Here is a 20,412-nt window from a genome sequence, read left to right as displayed (position 1 = left end):
ATGTATTCAGCTTGTAGAGTGTACCCAATGTGGGATGTACTCAGCTTGTGGAGTGTACTCAGTGTAGGGTGTACTCAGTGGTAATACATTCCATTCAGCTTGTAGAGTTTATCCAGTGTACTCAATGTACAATATACTCAGTGTGGGATGTATTTGGCTTGCCTACTATGCATGAATAACTGCGTTCATCTTGAAAGCAACACATAAACTGGATGTGATAGCACATGCCTGTTATCCTACTACTTAAGGATTGAAGCAGGAAGATCAGAGATTGAAGGTCATTTTTGGCTATAAAGCAAGATCCAGCCTGGGTTATATGAGACTCTGTATAAATTTTTAAAAATGAGCTAATAAACACAAACAACAAAATTTGTTGTGAGTATTACAGCCTCTTCCTTCTACTCAGTAATTGTGACCTTAGGAAATTCTTCCTCAAAAGATGATGGCACACTCTCTTGGTTTATTTAGAGGTAATTAGATGAGGTAATAGTTACATGATAGTCACTGGTGCTATAATAAAAGTAAGTAATGAATGCTAATTTTTATTTCAACTAATTAGAGAAAACAGAGGTTTCTAAATTTAGCTCCCATCATTATAACTTTGAGAAATTTTGGAAAAATATAAAGGTTGACTCCACTGTCGGGTCCTACCGAGGTGGAATCTCTGGGAACAGACCACAAGTTGCTTGTTTCTTATTTGAAAGTTTCCTCTCAGGGGATCACAGAAAGGGCAGAGCCAGACATTAGCAAATACAGAAGGCCAGAGGAACAGAGAGCATTGGACTCTGGAGCTGAAATCTGCTTCCTGGGTCGGTAGCTGGGTGTGTTCTTTAGAGTGCATGCAGTGTAGACAGACTGAGTAGAGCCAGCAGAGCCCCCCCACCCCAAGTAAGAGCACTTGGTCACGAGCTGAGTGTTAGCTCCATCCCCGGAAGATCAGTCAGCAAGCAGGAAATGAAGATCCAGGATGCCTGTTCTCCATGCATGATAAAGTCGGACTGGTACTCCACCATGGAAGGCGACTAGCTGTTACAAGTTCCAAAATACTACGTGTCCTGAAAGGTCCTCTCCCTTAACTCTCAGGTTAGGGCAAGTGTAATCTCTGCTGGCCTCAGTGCTCTTTCTAGAAAATGAGAAGGGTCTCATTAAATAGTTCTCCTGCTCCAGCATACAGAATCTCATATGCATGTGCACATGAGAATGCACATACATACATACATACATACACACACACACACACACACACACACACACACACACACACATTTTTCCACCTTGTAGACACTGGCCTTTGTGTGGCACTTTTACCTGCACTGTGGTTTCCAGCAGAACTACCTCCTCCTTTTTGCCCTGCAACATCAGTCAGCAAAGCCAGCATTCAGGATGGGCTCATCCCCAGCCTCCCACTGCACACTTCCTCTTTTGAATGTTTATCCTATTTAGCGCTATGTTGGGCTTATCGTATGACACACTTCTTGTTCAAAAAATCAGCAAGATTCCCCCATCCATTTGTCCATCCTGATGGAAAATTGGAGCCATTGTCTTCTGGAGTCAGTCCTTTGGAGCTACTGAGTTTTAGAAAGATTTTTCATTTGTCTAAGTATATTAGTGAATATTCAAACATCTCATCTGCATAAGCAAAAGAAAAACATCTGCTTCTCTTCATAACTAGTACTGATCATAGATTTTCAGGAGCTTTATTGGTGGGTGTTTCTTAGAATCTAATTCCAATGTGCATTATAGAGCCATCTTCGGGTAAGTAAGAAGGGGTAAAGAAAAGGAAGAGGAAAGTGGGGAGAGGATGGGAAGGGGAGGGGAAGGGAGAGGAGGGGAGGGGACTTGAGAGGAAGGAGGGAAGGAGAGGGAAGGGAAGGGAAGGGAAGGGAAGGGAAGGGAAGGGAAGGGAAGGGAAGGGAAGGGAAGGGAAGGGAAGGGAAAGGGTATCTAAAACCAGAAAAATAGCTGTCCTAAGAGCCCAGATGTCTCACTATCTCTCAGACCTGAGGACCATGAAGATGTCCTCAAAAGAGTTCCAGGCTCCCTTCTCAGTAGCAGCAAATATCACAGCTACCAGTGAAAAGGGTCTGTAAGGATGGATGGTCTGGTTCTTAGTGATGAAGAACTCAGAGCTGAGGAACTGGGCCTGTTCCCCAACGTCACAGTGAGTACATGAGTTTTAATGCTGCAGACTATAGCCTGCTGCACTCACAGGCAGGGATGAACTTTCCCGTCTGTACCCACTCAGACAACGCACACCTAAAACGCTGACATGCAGGGCAACTGGAAAGACAACTGTGTGATACACTGAGATGCAGAGAGGAGAGTGGGGAGAGAGGCAGCTGGAACAAAGAGACAGAACACTGGAACAGGAGCCTGAACCTGTCTACCAGAGCTGTCTATGCTCGTCTGGTGAGAGAGCTTGGTGCCTGTGTCTTTCTTGTGCTTTTATTTTCTCAAGCTAATGGATGAGTTATAAAATCTGTGTTGGCAAAAATAATACTAAAATAAAATGTCTAGGATCCCCTCTAGTTTTTAAATGGTGGTTGCAATCATAGTCATTTTTTCACATTTTTTTTTTGCTTTCTCCTGTTACTCATTCCACTCAACACATGCACAGGCACATGAACACACACACACACACACACACACACACACACACACACACACAAACACACACACGTATATGCACACACAGAGGCACATGCATACACAGAGTGCACGCACACCCACAGGTGCATGTACACACACAGGCAGATGCACATACACAGGTATATGTATATCCATATATATACACACATAGCACATGCCTACACACAGGTATATGCACATAAAGGTACATGCATACATAGGCACATGCTCAAATACATGCTTATGCACACATGGCACATGTATACATGGCATGAACTGAAGGGCCATGTCAATCCTTGAGCAATGCTTCCCCTCAGATGCAAGGTCAGGACTAACAGGAAAGCAACCCGTGTGGCGCAGCCCAGAAAATCAAGTCTTCTTTCTATTAAAGCTTTGACCCTTAAGGACAAGACAAGGAGGGTATGGCATTAATCCTTAATCCCCCTCCTGGATTTCAGGCAAGGTATTCTACATAGCACATTCAGGAATGCTGGAAGGAGGTGTGCCCTGTGTCCCTCTGGAAATGGGCACATGACAGAAAAGACTCCTTATTTCTCCCCCAGAGTAATTAAGGCGAGAGCACCTGGTGTTGGGCCTCATCTGCCACCTTATTTGAGAAGGGGTTGCTGATTTTTCACTGTTCTGTTTATCAGGCGAGCTGTCTATGAGTGTCTGGGGATTCTCCTGTCTTTGCCTTCCATCACACATTAAGCACACTGGGATTACTGACATATACAAGTGGATCCAGGATCCAGCTTTATGTGGGTTCTGGGTATTTGAACTCAAGACCTCACATTTGCACAGCAAATGTGTTACCTTAGTTACTTTACTTGTTAATTTGATGCAGCACAGAGTCATCTGAGAAGGGAGTTTCAGCTGAGACATTACCCAAGTCAAAATGGCCTATGGGCATGTCTGTGGGGAATTGTCTGTTAATTAATATAAAAGGGCCCAGCCCACTGTGGATATCGCCATTCCCTGGGCAAGTGGTCTTTGGCTATATAAGCAGACTAGCTAAGAATGAGCCTATGAAATGAGCCAGCAAGCAGTTTCCTCCATGGGTTCTGCTTCAAGCTTCTGCTTGAGTTCCTGTCTTGACTTTCTTCTGTGATGGACTGTGACCTGGAAGTTTAAGCCACGCAAATCCTTTCCTCTCCTAAATTGCTTTTGGTGGGCATGTTTTATCACAGCAACAGAAAGAAAACTAGAGCTCTGCTGAGCCATCTCCCTAGCCAGCCACTCTTTTCTGATGTATCTCGCTTCCTCAGCCTCTTTCAGAGGTACCAAGTACGTTGCACCTGCACCTGAGCAGCTGAATGCTTCCAGGGGGAAACACCTGAATGAGCGCATGCCCATACATATCCACACAGGTGCATTCCCTTTTAACCAGCATCCTCAATTTGTGTATATATAACATCAGACAATTCTGCTAGTACCCACATTAATTCACTTGTTCTTTTTCCAAAATGGACTACTTCTCATCTTTTCTCCAGCCACTCTTCCTGTCCCAACCCTAATTTTAACATATGGTTGCATCTTTTCTCTTCAGTCACATGCATAACTATGATACTTTCTCATGCCATACTCACAAATCCATCAACCTACTGTCTGTCCCTTACAGGTTTGTTTTACTTCCTTCTGCTTTGTTTAAGACAGATATCTCTCTCCACACCCCAGAATCCATTCTTTCCCATTTAAATATACCCTACATCCCAGAAACATTCCCTTTTTCCTTTGCACCATCAATTTAATTACACTCTATAGGAGCATGTATACAGAAATTGTCACAATAAAACCTTAACACCATGAAAAAGCACCATCTATTTGCAGAAGAGTGACAGATAGTTAAGACCTCCCATTGAGCCATTGAGCTGATTCTTTACCACCTTCCATGGCATATCTTTGTCCTATTCATGGCAAAAATGCCTCACAAGAACTGTTTATAGTCATACTCACTTCCTCTACTTCTTACACATTCTATTTCCCTCTCTAACATTTCCACCAGGCTTTTGTCCCTTCCTCTGATCCCCGGGGATCTCCTCCTAAAGGTCTAAAATAACTTTCTTCTTGCTATTTATTCTCCTGCTAGTCAGTTCACTGTGTTCATCTAATTGAAATTCTATCCAGTATGTGACTTGATTGATCACACTACCCCTCTATTAACACTCTCTCCTCTAAGCCTGGAGGATATGACCTTCACCCAATTTTCCTCTGGCCTCATTGCTTCCATCTCAATCCCTTAGGATCCTTAAGGATCTTTGCAGCATCTTTAAATGTTATGATGTTCTATAGATCTGAAGCCTCTGCTATTGGTTCTCATAGATCCTTTTTCTTCAGAGGGTCTCTATAAGTATTTACGACATATGTGTGTATTTGTGTGTGTGCTCATGCATGCATATGTATAGGATTCCATAAACCAACTCCAACCTGGATTTAGAAACTGAAGTTATGCCTACTTGCCCCTTCCTCTTGCATGATCAGTAGACATTTCAAACATAGTATAGCCGCATCACAGATCTTATCCTACCACAATGGTCCTGCAAGTCTATACCTCCTGTGGCAAATGACACTACCAACAACTGTTTAATCAAAATGCCTAGTATTTGTTATCCATTGCTCTTTTTCTCTCACACCCCACATTTTATACTTTAGCCTACATGTCAAATGTATTTACAACGGGGCCAGGAAGAGAGGTCAATCAGTGACATGATTGTCATAAAAGCATAAGGACCTGTTTTCCATTTCCAGAACTCATGGTTTCTGTTTTATTTTTTTTTAAAAAAAAAAAAAAAAGTCCTGGTGTGGTGAAACATACTGCTGTTCCCAGCACTGGGAGATAGAGCCAGGCAGATGGGTTCATTGGCAACCAGCCTAGCCAACTTGATAAGCTCCACACCAAGAAGAGATCCTGTCTCAAAAAAAAAAAAGTATGGTACTTGAAAAATGACACCCAAGGTTGACTTCATGCAGATGAACCTGCACACACATGAACAAGCACACAAACATACCCATACACTCATACAAACATATATTCATATGTATGTATACATATATTCAAAATATATGCAAGACCTAGCCACTATGCTGAGCACAGTCCTTATAAAAACTTTATTCTAGAGTGAATGAATGAAGGAGTCAGGGAATAAAATGACAAATCATCCAGAATGTGGTGGCTCACGCCTTTAATCCCAGTACTCAAAGGCAAAGGCAGATGGATCTCGGAGTCTGAGGCCAGTCTGGTCTACAGATTGAGTTGCAGGACAGCCAGGGCTACACAGAGAAACCCCTTTTCAAAAGTAAACAAGCAAACAAATGAACAAAAAAGACAGAACCTACAGAGAGAATTTGAGGTTGGTGATGAAAGTTTTCATCATTCCTCAGGTCCAATGTCAGGTCAGCATACAGAGGGAGTTTATGGGATGTAAGCTCTCATACCGACATGCATTCTGGAGCAGAGGTCACACAGCTTCCATAATTCTTGTGGGGCTTTAGTTGAGGCCAAATTAAAAACTGAGTCCAGGCATGTTAAACGTGAAAATTCTCAGAAATATATATATATATATATATATATATATATATATATATATATATATATATATTCATGTACTTCACCCTTTCTATCTCTGAACTAAAGTAACTGGCCCATCTCAAGGAGTAACTTCCTTCCCTGGCTTCCAGTTAAGACAGCGCTATGAGATGTCTACTTTCAGATAAGCTGAAGTTTCAGGAAATGCATAACTTGAATGAAGTTTTAAACACATGCAAATCATATGAAGATATACATGTTCTACAAAATGACAAGTTTTATACATTGGATATCTGTGAAAAGGAGTGGGAAAACTTCAGAGACAAAAAAGCAAACTGAATGTGCCCTTACATTGTTCCAGTTTGAGACAAGGAACACTGGTGGTCTTTTCCAATGACACTAAGTAACATGTAGGTGTCAGTTACTACACGTCTAACCCAGTTCATAAGTATTGTCTCTATGTTGAGTCATTAAATCCTCAGAACAAACAGGTGAGGGAAGGACGCTATTGTTTGTACTTTTCAGAAGAGAAAAGGAAAACTACAATGTGACGAAGCAAAAGTCACCTAGTACATTGTTAACTAGAACCCTAAAGCATTCTTTAGTGAGAATTCTTAAGTGTGTGGTAGAGAGGAACAGTTTGGAGAGCAGAGAAGGGTGTGGAGATGCAGGGCTGGACATGGAGAAGTTTTAAGGCTCCATGTGAAGAACTCTAAGATTTATTCACTTCCAGCTCACAGGGAAGAGGCCGTGTGAAAACAAGGCAGCAGTGTGCTTTATCTGCTATAGACCAATGGAAACTGGGAACTGGAAGAGGTAAGGGGAGTCTTAGGGTAGTGTGGGCCTCCTGATACTTGGATTTAATATTTCTAGCCTCTGGAGTTTTGAGAGAATGAATTTCACTTTGTGATAATTATCAAATGTACAGTAACTTGTTATAGTAATGCTAAGAAACTAGTACAAATTTTCTCTTCTAGTGCTTGGAACTGAGTGAAGATTGCCTGGATCTCTTTACAGCTACGTGGCTATGAGAGCTGCATGGCATCATGGGAGGTTTCACAGTCAATAGGTTTTTGGAGCTTTGGAAAAGGCAGATGAGGCATATAAGCCTGGGTGCAGAGTTTCAGCACAGCTGACCTTGACTTTGGTAGGCAGACTGGGTGGCTGTACAGACCATTCCTCATTCTAAAGTATAGAAAATAAATACAAATATTTTATTCTGCTTTCTGTTCTTCCAAGGAACAGCATTTCCTGCACTCTATGATCGTTACTAATAATAGACTTCAGTTTACATTGTTATGTTTCACTAATTCTTGGTTTTCCACATATCCAACATCTAATTTCTGGTTGCTATAATTTGAATAAAAATGGCCCCCATAGGCCCTTAGGGAGTGACACTATTAGGAGGTATGGCCTTGTTGGAGAAAGTGTGTTACTAGGAGTGGGCTTTGAGGTCTCAGAAGCTCAACTCAGGCCTAGTGGCTCACAGCCTCTTCCTGCTGCCTGTAGATCCAGATGTAGTACTCTCAGCTCCTTCTCCAGCACCATATATGCCTGCACACTGCCATGCTTCCCACCAATAGCAATAATGAACTAAACCCCTGAAACTGTATGCCAGCCTCAATTAAATGTTTTTCTTTATAGGAGTTGTTGTGGTCATGGTGTCTCTTCACAGCCATAGAGACCCTAACGAAGACACTAGTCAAGATAGCAATGTAAGAAATATTCTAGATAATATGGATATACCTTGTCTGAGACAAATAAAATACTGTGCACAGTTTGTGGAGTCATTAAACATTATATATGAGACAATAATGGACAGGAAACATCAGAGGTAGGAAGCAAAGGAGTTAAATTGTATGATTTCTCCAAATTACTGTCTAGAAAGAGTGCCCAGGCCACCACATGGGAGATGCAACCTAGAGAGGACAGTCTCTCCAAACTGAGAAATCTAGCTGGAGTGCAGATATGCTAGAGCAACTGGTGTTCTCAGGGCAGAGTGTTGAAGAAGTAGAGAGAACCACATGGGGAACAAAGAACCTGAAACCCACCAAGGTCTCTTCAAGTTCTTAGCTTTGTAGTTGCCTGTAACTGTGTATGAAGAAAGCGACAGGACTCTGAATGCAATCACCTGACAGGATTACAAGGACTAATTGCTTCCCTCACAGAAAGCCAAGAATAATGTCTGTTCCCACTATGCAGAGTAGAAAACCTCATAATTGATAGGCTATGAGGCAAAGGTCTCATGAGGATTAGTTTCTGCTATAGAGCAAAATTAGACCAAGCTTTCTTTGATTCGCCTTAATTGAAAAATGAAAGCAAAATCCCAAATTATTTAACTACTTTGAAATAATATATCCTTTACAATCAAAGCTCAAAAAATACTTTTAAGAATACAATGTAACATGAATCATACAAAAGATAATATTTCAAATGTTAGCATCACATCCAAAAGTACCTGATACAACACATAGCTAAATGTGTTCCACAATAAAGAGAAATTCAATCAACAGAAAGTGACCAAGATCTGACATAGAAGATGGAAGTAGTAGGTAAGTGAGTCAAACAATTTTATGACTTTTCATATGTTCAAGAAACCAAAGGTTGAAGATCTGGGTTTAATACATGCAATATGTTTTTAAAGTCTCAATCTGGGATTCTAGAGACAACAATTCCAGTGTCTGAAATTAATTAGTTGGATGAGGTAAACAACAGATACATACTGGGAAGGAAAAGAATAAATAATTTGGAGACAGAACTAGAGAAAACTATCAAAAACGATACCAGATGTTTTGTTGTGTCCAAATGAGACAGCACAGAATAAAGGTTATTAGGTTTATGTTTCTAACTAAAACAGCAAAAGAAAAACCAATAGGTAGGTAGAAAGATGATAGAGAGATTAGATAGATAGATAGAGAGAGAGAGAGAGAGAGAGAGAGAGAGAGAGAGAGATAGACAGATGATAGATAATATATGTGTGTATGCATGCATACACACACACACACACACACACACACACACACTTATGATACAAAACACTAAACATCAAGCAACAAAGATAAGTGATTACTCTTTGAATGTTGAAAAGCCAATCAACTCATTTCTGGAATTCCCCTGGATGTCCACCTCAAGAGACTATCTAGACTGCTATAGAAGGGGAGAGCGATGGTTAATCTTGTGTCAACTCAGCTAAGCTGTAGTCCCCAGGATACCCAGATATTCAGTTAAATATTATTCTGAGTGTTTCTATGATGTTGTTTTGGGATGGGGTTAATTTTTTTTTTTTTAATTGGAAGACTCCAAGTAAAGTACATTGCCCTCCACACTGTGGATGATCTCCATCCAGTCAGTGGAATGCCTCAAGAGAGCAAAAGGCTGACCTTGCCCAACTGTCTTTAGTTTCATTTGCTGTTGGTGTGATAAAATACCCTGTCAGATTAGCTTAGTGAGGAAAGAGCTTATTTTAGCTCACAATACCATTGTAGTGGAGAAGGCAAGGTAGCAGAAATGTGAAAGAGCCACTCATAGTACATCCCAAGTCAAGGGCAGAGAGTAATGAATTAATACATACATGTTAGTGCTCTTCTTGCTTTCTCCACTAATATACAGTTCAGTGTCTTCTTAGGGAATGCTGACACCCACCATGGGCAGGTGTCAACCTCAACTAAATTAATCAAGATAATTCATCATGGGTATACAAACAGGCCAACCTGATCCAGACAATCCCTCCTTGAGACTCTTCCCAGATGATTCTAGATTGTGACAAGTTGACAGTTAAAACAAATTATCATATCAGTCAAGTGGGAATACAGTCAACAGATCACCTGTGATAATAAGCTGTGACATTAGCTCCCGGATTTTTCTATTGCTGACAGAATTGGGACTTGTAAGCCTCAGTAATTACACAAGCAAATATGTTTAAGAAAAATATAGTTCTGTTTCTATGGTGAATCCTAAGTCAAGAAGAGCCTAGCAAACACCCTAGTATGAGAACACACAGCAAAATATGGAGGAAAGGAAGGAGGCTCCAGTTCATGAGACAAGTTGCCAGAGAGATCTGCATGAAAAAGAAAGTTACAGAGGAAGGAACTTGTTTTCCACATACTGACCAAAGTAAAGCCAGTGAAGCAACCATCTGATACAAGAGAAAAAATCAACAGGAACAATACAATATAACACCAGCAGACTATGTGCAGGACAGGAAACATGGGGGATTATGTCTGACAGATTAGTAAATACATAAATTATGGGGTGCTGAACATTCACTCACAAGGGCCTTGCCTCAGCAAGTTCAACAACTATAAAAATATGAAAACAACCACTACCCAACAAGTCACATTATCAACGCTTCGCATCCACTAAAGTTGCACACATCAGAACAGGAAGATATTGCCTATAATGAGAAGCCAATCAACCAAAACCAAGCTATAACTAACACAGATGTTGAATTTGCAAAAGGGAAATTAAAACAGCTATTATAACTGTATTCCATGCATTTAAAGAGTTAAGTAGAGACATGGGAGGTATAAAAGCATGTAAATAAAACTTTTAGGGATGTGAATTATATTAGAAACAGAAGAGAAGGAGGAAGAAGAGGAGGAAGATGAACAGGAGGAGGAAAGAAAGGAGGAAACACCAGCACGGGACAACTTAGAGGAAGGGACCAAGTGCATGTTAAATTATAGTTTATAAAAGAGAGATGGAATAGAAAAAGAATACTCATCACGTAACAGCCAAAATTTTTATAAATTTGCAAAAAAAAATGGAAACACGGAGATTAAAGAATTGAGGGGAAGGACTACAGCTGGGTCTGAGCAAAATATTATATGCATGTACGATATTCTCAAAAATAAAAGGAACTATCAAACGTGGGAAAAAAACTGCTATATCAAACTGCATACAAATGTTTCAAAACGAAACTAAGGTCTTAGAAGAAGGCAGAGAAAGACGGAATGACACTTCAGGAGCATGCACCCAGAACAAAGGTATCAATAACAACACACTGGTTTGGGTAACAACGCAAGTGGGGAGACACTGGCAGAACACCCGTCAGGAGTTGAGAACAGAGAAATCCACCAGCTTAAAACTTAGTCTCCATGAAAACATCTTGTGAATGCAAAGACTACGCTATAAGTACAAATGATGTAAAAGTTAAGGTAAAATAAGAAGGGTTTTTTTTTAAAGAACAAATAAGAACAGGAAATTCATTACTAGAAAATTTTCATGGCAAGAAAAATGTAAAAAGAAAATGTAGAAAGGGAAATAACACCAGATGAAAATATGAATACACATAAAGGAGCAAAGAATACTGGAAATGGTGACATTGTGGATAGATGAGAAATGTTTATTTCCTCTTGGCATAAATCTCATTAAAAGATAATTGCTTGAGCAAGTACATAAGTAAATATAATGAAGATGTGTAAAGAAGATATATATGTGTATACATGTGTACTTGTATGTATACGTTTGTGTGAGGAAAACACAAGGGAAGAGTTAGATGTGTGTCTCTAAATGGAGTCCCAGCAGAGAACACAGAGAGGGAGAGCAGACACTATTTAATGAGATGCTATAAATTTTCTAAAATTGTTAATAAACAACAGAAATGAAACATGAACATACTAAGGAAGCAATGCATATCTAAAGAAGGGTTAAATTTAAAAAAAAAAGACGAAGAACTGTTAATTAAGAAGAAAAGGTCAACAAGTATTATACTGAGTAAACTTTTCTCATAATGAAATAAACTAGCCAGTCAAGTGAATGTCCAGGCTCCTTGAATTATTAAGCTGTCTCATTTCAAGCCATCTTTCTAGGGACAGTGATGAATCTGGTTGTTCATATGCTGTGGAACTCCCTGGAAACATGGACAAGCATGCACCTTGTGGCGTGGAGTCTGTGTCTTCACATTCCATATCCTCCAACTTAACGGAAACAGATTTCAGTAGGAATTTATTTCATCATGATTGACTGTCTTATTTGACCAATCTGGAGACTCCATGCCTTTCATAAAATACAAAACAACAGGTATGAATCATATTTCACTCATTCACTTTTTCATTTTTTCTAATCTTCTATTTAAAGCTATCCAATTGGGGTTTTAAAATATTCAGCTGTGTTTCTAAAAATTTGACTTACTTTAAAAGAAAAAAAAATCTTTCTACCAGTTGAGAATCACTAAAAGCTGAGCTCCAAAAGAAAACGATTTGAATAAACAACAAATATCTAAACTTGGAGAACTAGACATAGGAAAATATGGTGCTGGAGATGTCCAACTATATTACTGTTTATGAAGTACTCATTGTGTAAGGTGTTGTATTAATTATTTTCCATATATGTGTCACATGTTACTTCATCCACTCTATGAGATAGATAGGCATATTTAAGTCCATTTGATACATAATGAAGAAGGGACTGATGGGGTCTGATCCCTTAATCAAGGTCACATAACAAATGGATGACAGAATCAGGATTTAAAGTGATGAATGCCTGACCCAGAAAAGTGTCATTTGAGTAACAAGAACCTTTCCTTCTGACTTCAGATTTGCCTGCCTTTGAGTGCTCATGTGTATGGTCTGATTAGCCCGATTCTACTATAACTGTGTTGGCCCTCATTCTTTAATGACACAAATTGACTTAAATCTTGCCTTTAAGGGTGATATGAGAACCAACATGACAAAAGAGTTAATATTAGTGCTCAAAGAATTAACACAACACCTAGCACCTAAAAACACCTAATTAGTTAAAACAATGATTATTTCCTGCCCCAAGTCCCCTTTTCTCCCCAGGAACAAATATAGGCATCGAAGCTGAGGTCATCCTAGAAATTTGACATAACAAATATCTTTAGCATAAAGGTTTTCCCCTCTAGGTTTTAAGTTCATACCAACCATCCATTATTGACATCTGTCCCACCTGTCAGTCTAAACCTCAATTACTCCACACCCCCCAAAAATGTTCTTTATCTTCATTCTCGGGTCAAAGATATCAGAAATCTGTTTCACTGCCTGAGACTCTGAGGTCTTCCTCCATTTACTCCGCAGTCTAAGGGGCCCACTTCTTCCCATGCCCAGTGATCCATCTCAGTCCCAATGGTAGCCATCTCTCCTCAGAGCTGCATGAGTGAGTGTGTTTGAACCAGTTCGCTCTCCGCGCTGCTCCCACAGCCTTTTCTAAAGCACACATTTAATCCTCCTGTTTAAAATACTGCATTGTTTTATCAACATTTTCAGGCTCACCCAAACTGCCTTTTGTTTTTATTTATTGACTTTTAAAAAAAAAATTGTGCAGTGTATTTTGATCATATTCTTTCCCCTCTCTCAGCTTCTCCTAAAACTTTCCCACCTCCCTTCTCACCCAGCTTCATGTTCTTTTTCTTCTCCCTCTCTCTCCCAAAACCTAAATTCCTTAACACCTGCGTAAGGTTCTTCTTGAACTGGCCTTGGCCTACCTTCCCAGCCTCATCCTCCACAATTCCCCCTCTTGATTCTTTCTATTCTATTCGCGTCAAAGTGTTCTTCTCAGTTATTTTAGGTATGCATGACCTTGCTTCACTCTTGAGAGCACTTCCTATTTCAACTTTGGGCTTCAGATATATTGTTCCCACTATCAGAATTGCCTATGCGTTTCAACTAGCTAACTCCTCACATTGACACACATTGCTTTGCCATGAGTGCTTGCTAAACAAATATCTGCTTGCCTACACAAATGAAGAATTGCTGTGAGATGTTCACAAATGGTTTATATAGAGGGTGGGTATTTTAAGAACTACTTGAGTCTAAAGTAATAGAAGGTGGAGCTGAATAAGTTTGCTTCAAGGAAAATAGGCCAAAGTGAAGGGGAGGGATTTCTAAGAAGACTCTGACATAAATCACTGTGAGGCTATACCAGCCAGGTCTCTGGGCTCATACCCAAGTTCTAATAGAAAGGAGCCACCAATATTAAAGGGATTAAGTTTTTTAAATAGAGAGCTGTGGATCCAGTACCTTAAATAACTAAATAGAACTACTTTAAGAGCATCATTAGAGAGAGTGTGCTAGACACTCTGAGAGTTGGGCTCAGAGGACTGTGCGGGGTATTAGTAGTCTAATTGGGCCTTGATCCTCACAGTATAAGCAGTAACTTGGTAGCATTTTTATGGGATCTAGCAGTGGTGCTGGTGATAAAGTAGCTCGTGGTAGGCAACAACATCACTGATTGCACTCAAAGTCAGACACAGAGAAATGAATTGCCTCTGTGAGGTGCCAATGATTTCTGCAACCATTGACACAGGCAGGGACAAGAAGGATGAAAAAGAGTGGGAAATGGACCATCAAGGAATGGCTCAGAGCACACGTGGGAACCCCAGCATTCCTGAACATGTTAGGAGGAGCTGACAGAGTCTAGAATCCCATGGAAGGGGAGAATTTATTAGATACAGACTTCATTCCAGATCTTAAAGTTGGCATGACCCAGGAAAAACAGTCTTCAGTGGCAATGAGGCTGAAGTGGGTGTAAGTTTTAGAGAGGATTTTAAAAAATGTAATTGGCAAGGAATGTGACAAGAGATACTCAAGGAAGAACGTGCCAGAGTAGAGGCTGGGGCTATATCTCAGTGTGGGAAACCATTTGTTTAGCATGCACAAATCCTGAGTTGGATCTCCTTCACCAAAACAAAAACAACCAAAACATTCACTCCAGAATAAGCTTGTCACAGAACAAAGGAGAAAAAAATCCCTTTAGGAAAATTGTTGAGATTTCATATAAGACAAAGACCTTCCTCATATGGAAATGAATGATCTTAGTCAATGATTTCACCTTCAAAATCATAGCCATGCTAAGTGAAGCCAAAAAGAAGAATATGCACTCTAGGATATTCCCTTGATGACTGAAAATGTATTGTTAACAAAAGTGTAAAATAAACACCATGAATACATATATGTATATGTGTATACATGTTTGTATATACATGGAATGTATGCATGCATGTCATCGTACTTCTGAGTTATATTTCTATGAAGACAAATAGTGATAAGTAACATATGTTAGCACTGTTGTGTGATCACTGCATGGGTTAGAAATTTTGATTCTGAAAGCATCCATTGTTATCTTCATTTGATGAACACAGTGTGGATGGTTAAACAACTTCACAAGAGCTGCAGATAAAAGGAAGTGGGGATCCAAGCCCGGGGTCAAACAGTAAGGACCAAGATGCCACTGGGATGCTGCAGCTTAAGAAGCCAAGCCAGAGCTTTTAGAGTTGCCCTGGTAGAACCTGTCTGTCCAGGAATCTTGTTTTCCCTCCCTTTGCCCTTTGCATATTATGAGACTCGTCATGAGACCTGCGAGGACTTCAATCATCATCTCTTTAAAATGGAGTTAATCTTGGGGTATTTTGTCCTCCATGCTCCAGAAGTTCTGTTTGGCTATTTGTTAACTGCTCTGAGATTTGTGACTGAAAACCATGTTACAAAGCTAGCAAGAAAAGCATGAGGTAGGTGGGTAGTGCATGCTTGTAATGCCTGCACTTGAGAGACAGAAGCTGGAAGATCTGGGGTTGGAAGCCAGATATGGTTAGAAAGTTCAAGGCTAGCCTAGGATATCTATGATCTTGTCTCCAAAAAGGAAAAAGAAAAGAAAAAAATTACATAGCAGAGAAATTAACTTAGATGGCTTAATGGCTATCAGCATCAAACATGCTATAGTCTATTAGATGGATAAATCTTTTTAAATGTATTTTATCTAAGAGCACATGATAAACATTGATAATACTTAATAGGGTGTAAGAAAGAAAAGCTTCATGAGCTAGAGCTTTCTTTTTGATCAAGCTTTAGTATTTTAGCTCAATCCTCCATTTATTGTCCATCTCAATTCATGAAGACTAGGGTAGGCTTTATGTCACGTGGGACAGTCCTGTGTAAAGTGGACACAAGAGCCCTTCTCACTTTACTGATGGGTACACATGTAGTTGAGGTTTTTATTCCTGTCTCTCAAGAAACAAACTCAAACTGAGTTTGGCAGGGTGCAGCATGTTCCTACTGAATAACTTTGTTTGTTCATCAGCAATGTGCAAGACTTGGACACAGGCTCCTTTCCAGCTATGACATGGCATTTATTAAACACATTTATTAGTCCACTTATTAATCATACTACCCATGCCTTATTGTGGGAAATGTTCTAAAGAGAACCCTGACTAATACAAGGACCAAAATATAGAGTGTGTAACTGATCACCAGACAATGGTGTAAACGTTCCTTCTTAAGATTAGAATGGAGACATTTGTGCAGAAAATTTAGAAGTGGTTCAGCCAAAATACAGTGAAGACAACAGGAAGTGGGAGAGATGGCAGGCTTGACCAGAAAGACCTCAGCAAAGTCATCCTGGATCACTAATGTTTTATATCTCCATATAGTAAGTGGTCAACAAATGTTTGCCAACTAAGTAAGTTCATGTGCACTTTCTAGCTCACAAAACACTTCACCGAGCATTACCTCACATGCTCCATAATAGCCTTGCAAAATGGACAGAGCCAGGATTCTTTTCTTCTGTGTGGTGGTTTGAAAGAAAATGCCTCCCAAAGGAAGTGGCACTATTAGGAGATGTGGCTTTGTTGAAGTTGGTGTGGCTTTGTTGGAGGAAGTGTGTCACTGTGCAGCAAGCTTTGAGGTCTCTTTTGTTCAAGCTTCCCTCAGTGTGACACACAGTCTACCACTTATTGCCTGTATATCAACATGTAGCAGCTCCTTCTCCAGCATCATGTCTGCCTGCATGCCACTGTGTTCCCCACCGTGCTGATAATGGACTAAACCTCTGAAACCACAGTCACCACCTCAGTTAAATGTTCTCCTTTATAAGAGTTGCTGTGGTCATGGTGTCCCTTCACAGCAAGAGAAACCCTAAATAAGACATTCTGTATTTTCCATTTATTTTAACCAATACATGTATCATAAATTGTGCATAGTTGTGGGGTACTATGTATAGTCTAACCCAGCTATATACTGCATCATATTCAAATCAGGTAAAACATATTTAATTCCTGGGACATTGCTCATGCTTTTTATGTTGACCATTCAGAGTCAGCTTTTTAGATATTATCTTCATCCACAAGTACCTACTGGTGATAGCATCCCAGAGCTCCTCACTCCTTTTTACCATAATTTAATACCCACTGGCCAACCTTTGTCTATACCCTCCCTTCTTCTCCTCAGCCTCTAGTAACCACCATTCTACCCTAAGCTTCTAAAAGATTAACTTTATTATATCCTGCATACAAGTGAGATCATATGGTGTTCATGGGTATTTTTAACCCTATTTTCCAGAACCAAAAAACTGAGCCCTGGAGTACTTGAGTGATTTTTTTTTTTTTTTAACCAAGGTCACAAACCTAGCTAATAGCAATGCCGGGTCTCATGTAGAGACTCTGAACCCTAAACCCTGTGTTCTTTTCATGGCTTTATTCAAGCCTCGTAATTCTAAAATACAGTCCTAAAATAACACAAAAGCCTCAGCCAGCCTCCTTCTTTATTCCCTTGACCTCATTAAAGCTTTAAATGGAACTTGTCCTCACAAACTTAGGGTGCGACATCAAACCCGTCTGAGTTTCTAGGGCGCGTAGCGACAGCTTGCTTTAATCTAATAATTGGCTGGAGTGGAACCAAAGAAAGAACATTTTAAAAAGGCAAATTGTTATTTTTCAAAACCAAGCCATTCCCTGCCTAAAAGGTTCAGAGCTTTTTCCCCTTTCCAAGAAAATATTTATTCCTCTAAAAGATTTCTTCCCGTTAACAATATTTTTACGGCCTTTGTGATACTTTTACAGCATTTTAGATGCAACCTAAATACTATATATTTCGAGAATGGAACCATTACATTAAGAACACTGCATATGTTTAAAAGTGTCTTTTATGGGGTTTATTAAAAGAAGCCATAAATTTCTGAGAAAGGTTTAAGCCGTATTACATTGATCTTACTTCTAATTTAAACAAAATGTAAACTTTAAGTAAAACCTTGATGTGGAATGTAAACTCACTCATATACACCAAGCTGACTCATTCGCATGCGCCACCTTTAAAATATTAAATCATCTATGAGGCACTCCATTTCTTTGAGTGTTTTTCAATCACAACAAATAGCTTTCTGGTGATTGCTTGTACCTGTTGAATTTCTTGGATTCATTCACAATGAAGAATGGATGGTACCAGCTGGCTACAGAACAAGGTTGGAAAAGCATGGACTCTGCGGGCCAAAGGCAACTTGCTTCCCAACTAAGCTCCTGAGATGCCCTCTCCAGAAGTTAGTGCAGACATCAAAGGTAGGCGAGGTGATTTCCATCTTAGGTATGGAAGCATTGAGCACTGGGATGGGCTAGGCTGCTTTCCAAAAAAGACACGGCAGGAATGTGAACCCAGGCAGCCTGGTGGCAGGTGGCAGAGGTTCTAGCTATACCCTGATGCTATCCTACCTTCCCAGTAGGATTACAATGTGACATAGATGAGCTCATACCCAAAATGCATCTATCACAGCTCTCAACAGATAGTACTCAACAAGATGAGCAGGCATTGACATCATCAATGCTATTAGCCATTACATACTGAGGATGATTGTTTCCTCTTTAACCAGGGCCATACCTCAAAGGTGACACAGCAAATTGTTCTATGTGCTCCAAATTATCCCTTGTGATAGTATGAGATAATTTTTTTTAAAAAAAAAGTATATTTGGTCACATTTATTTGGTCTTCATTTCTAGTTCTTGACCCAAGAATTTCCACATGATGGGGGTGAGGGGAGAGTCTTTTGCTTTTCCTAAGAAACCCCTTTCAAACAGACCTGCTGAAGTGTGAGTTAATGAGATGACCAGTGGCTGAAAACCCCCTCACAGCAGGAAAATGCCTGATTGCCAAAAGAATCAACTACGTCACTAGAGTCATAGGAATTTTCAGCCCCACGGAGAGAAACGGTTGAGCTCATCACCATCGCCCAATGTTGCCTGTGCAACAGAGCCCCTTGAAAGCCCTAGCAAAGGTTCTGAGGTTCTAGACTGATAAAAAACTTCCAGGAGAGTAGCACACCCGAAGAAAACACAAGACAGCTGCCCTACTCAGGGTCCTTTCCAGCTCTGCCTTATGCCCACATTCATTTGTATCTTTGATGATGTCATTAATAAGCAACTGGTAGACATAAAAACATTGTTCCCCAGATTTCTGTGTGCCGTTGCTGTAATTTATCAAAACAGGGGAGTCTCCTGATTAGCAGCCAAGATAACAGAAGTCTGGTGCCTTGGAAATGCTCCTGTGCTTGGATCAGGAAGTGGGAGCCCCTTGCAAAACCAAGCCCTCTACAAGTTGGTTCTATGCTAGCTTCAAGTAATGAATGTCGGAATTGAGTTAAGCCCTAGAACATCTTACTGGTATCATGGTATCAGCAGAGAACTGATAAGGGGAGACCACCACACATTTATTTATTTATTGTTAAGTATTTTAAGAAAAAGAAAGTGCTTTCCTTTATCCTTCCTGGCCCAGCCCTGAACTTAGCATCAAATGCCTAGCTAGGAAGTAGATATTATAAAATCAACGGATGCCACAATGTAGAAAGGTGGTTGTAAGAATGAAACATTTTCTGATTCTGTTGCTAAGAGCTCCAGTCTGTCTCAGTGCCATAGTGTGCCTCACTGGAGCTCAAGATAGAATCTCATCTCTTGCCCAAGCACCTAGACCTTCAGCTCAGAGCAAGAGCTCCTTGCTTTTCCACTAAGTTGCATTTATATTGTTTCTACCTGGAGTGTTTTGCTCTCCTCCACAGTATAAACTCCTACCCATCCTGCAATACAAAGGCCACATGCCATCTCAACTTCTCCTTCTTTAAAACTCTGTTAGCATTTTAAAAATACTATTTAAAATCTTGAATTGTATCCACAGTTGTACATGCCTGTCTCTCTCACTAAAGCCTAGACTGTAAACAGCTGGAAGAAATGAGCCATGAATTATTCATCTCTGTATCCTTTCATGCAATACAAAACCAAGCCCAAAGGAAATTTTCTATGGACGTCTAAGGAAAGGCATCTGTGATGACCTTTGTGCTTTTAGCCCATCAGTTTTACTTCGAAGTCTGGCCATGGCAGAATCAAGAACTAGGAAGAAATCTTCACCTACAGCTGTGCCTATCTGAGAACACTAGAGGTCACGGGCAAGCAAAACTCGAACGGCTTTATTTTGATCTTTTCTAGCTCATAGAAAACAAAGCAGTAGTCTCACCTCTAAACTGTCACAAAGTCACCCCTCTCCAAAGTC

At 40.1% G+C, this 20,412-nt stretch overlaps 1 long non-coding RNA gene across 2 annotated transcripts in view; it reads right to left on the bottom strand.

Moving 5' to 3' along the window:
- The window catches only part of LOC131925492 (uncharacterized), a 28,871-nt gene extending 9,777 nt beyond the window's left edge, over positions 1–19,094 (bottom strand). Inside the window, exons 1-3 of one of the 2 annotated variants that reach the window (XR_009383264.1) lie at positions 18,953–19,094; positions 18,280–18,495; positions 12,030–12,151 (exon numbers count right to left, since the gene is read on the bottom strand). This is a non-coding gene — a long non-coding RNA (uncharacterized LOC131925492). The remainder of the gene's footprint in view (positions 1–12,029; positions 12,152–18,279; positions 18,496–18,952) is intronic. The other variant, XR_009383265.1, reaches the window with a different exon arrangement.
- Positions 19,095–20,412: the final 1,318 nt, after the last annotated feature.

The sequence above is a fragment of the Peromyscus eremicus genome, chromosome 15 (assembly GCF_949786415.1).
Source record: "Peromyscus eremicus chromosome 15, PerEre_H2_v1, whole genome shotgun sequence".
Lineage (NCBI taxonomy): Eukaryota > Metazoa > Chordata > Mammalia > Rodentia > Cricetidae > Peromyscus > Peromyscus eremicus.
The sequence above is the reverse complement of the archived record's forward strand: the minus strand, read 5'-3'. Positions and strand labels throughout refer to the sequence as shown.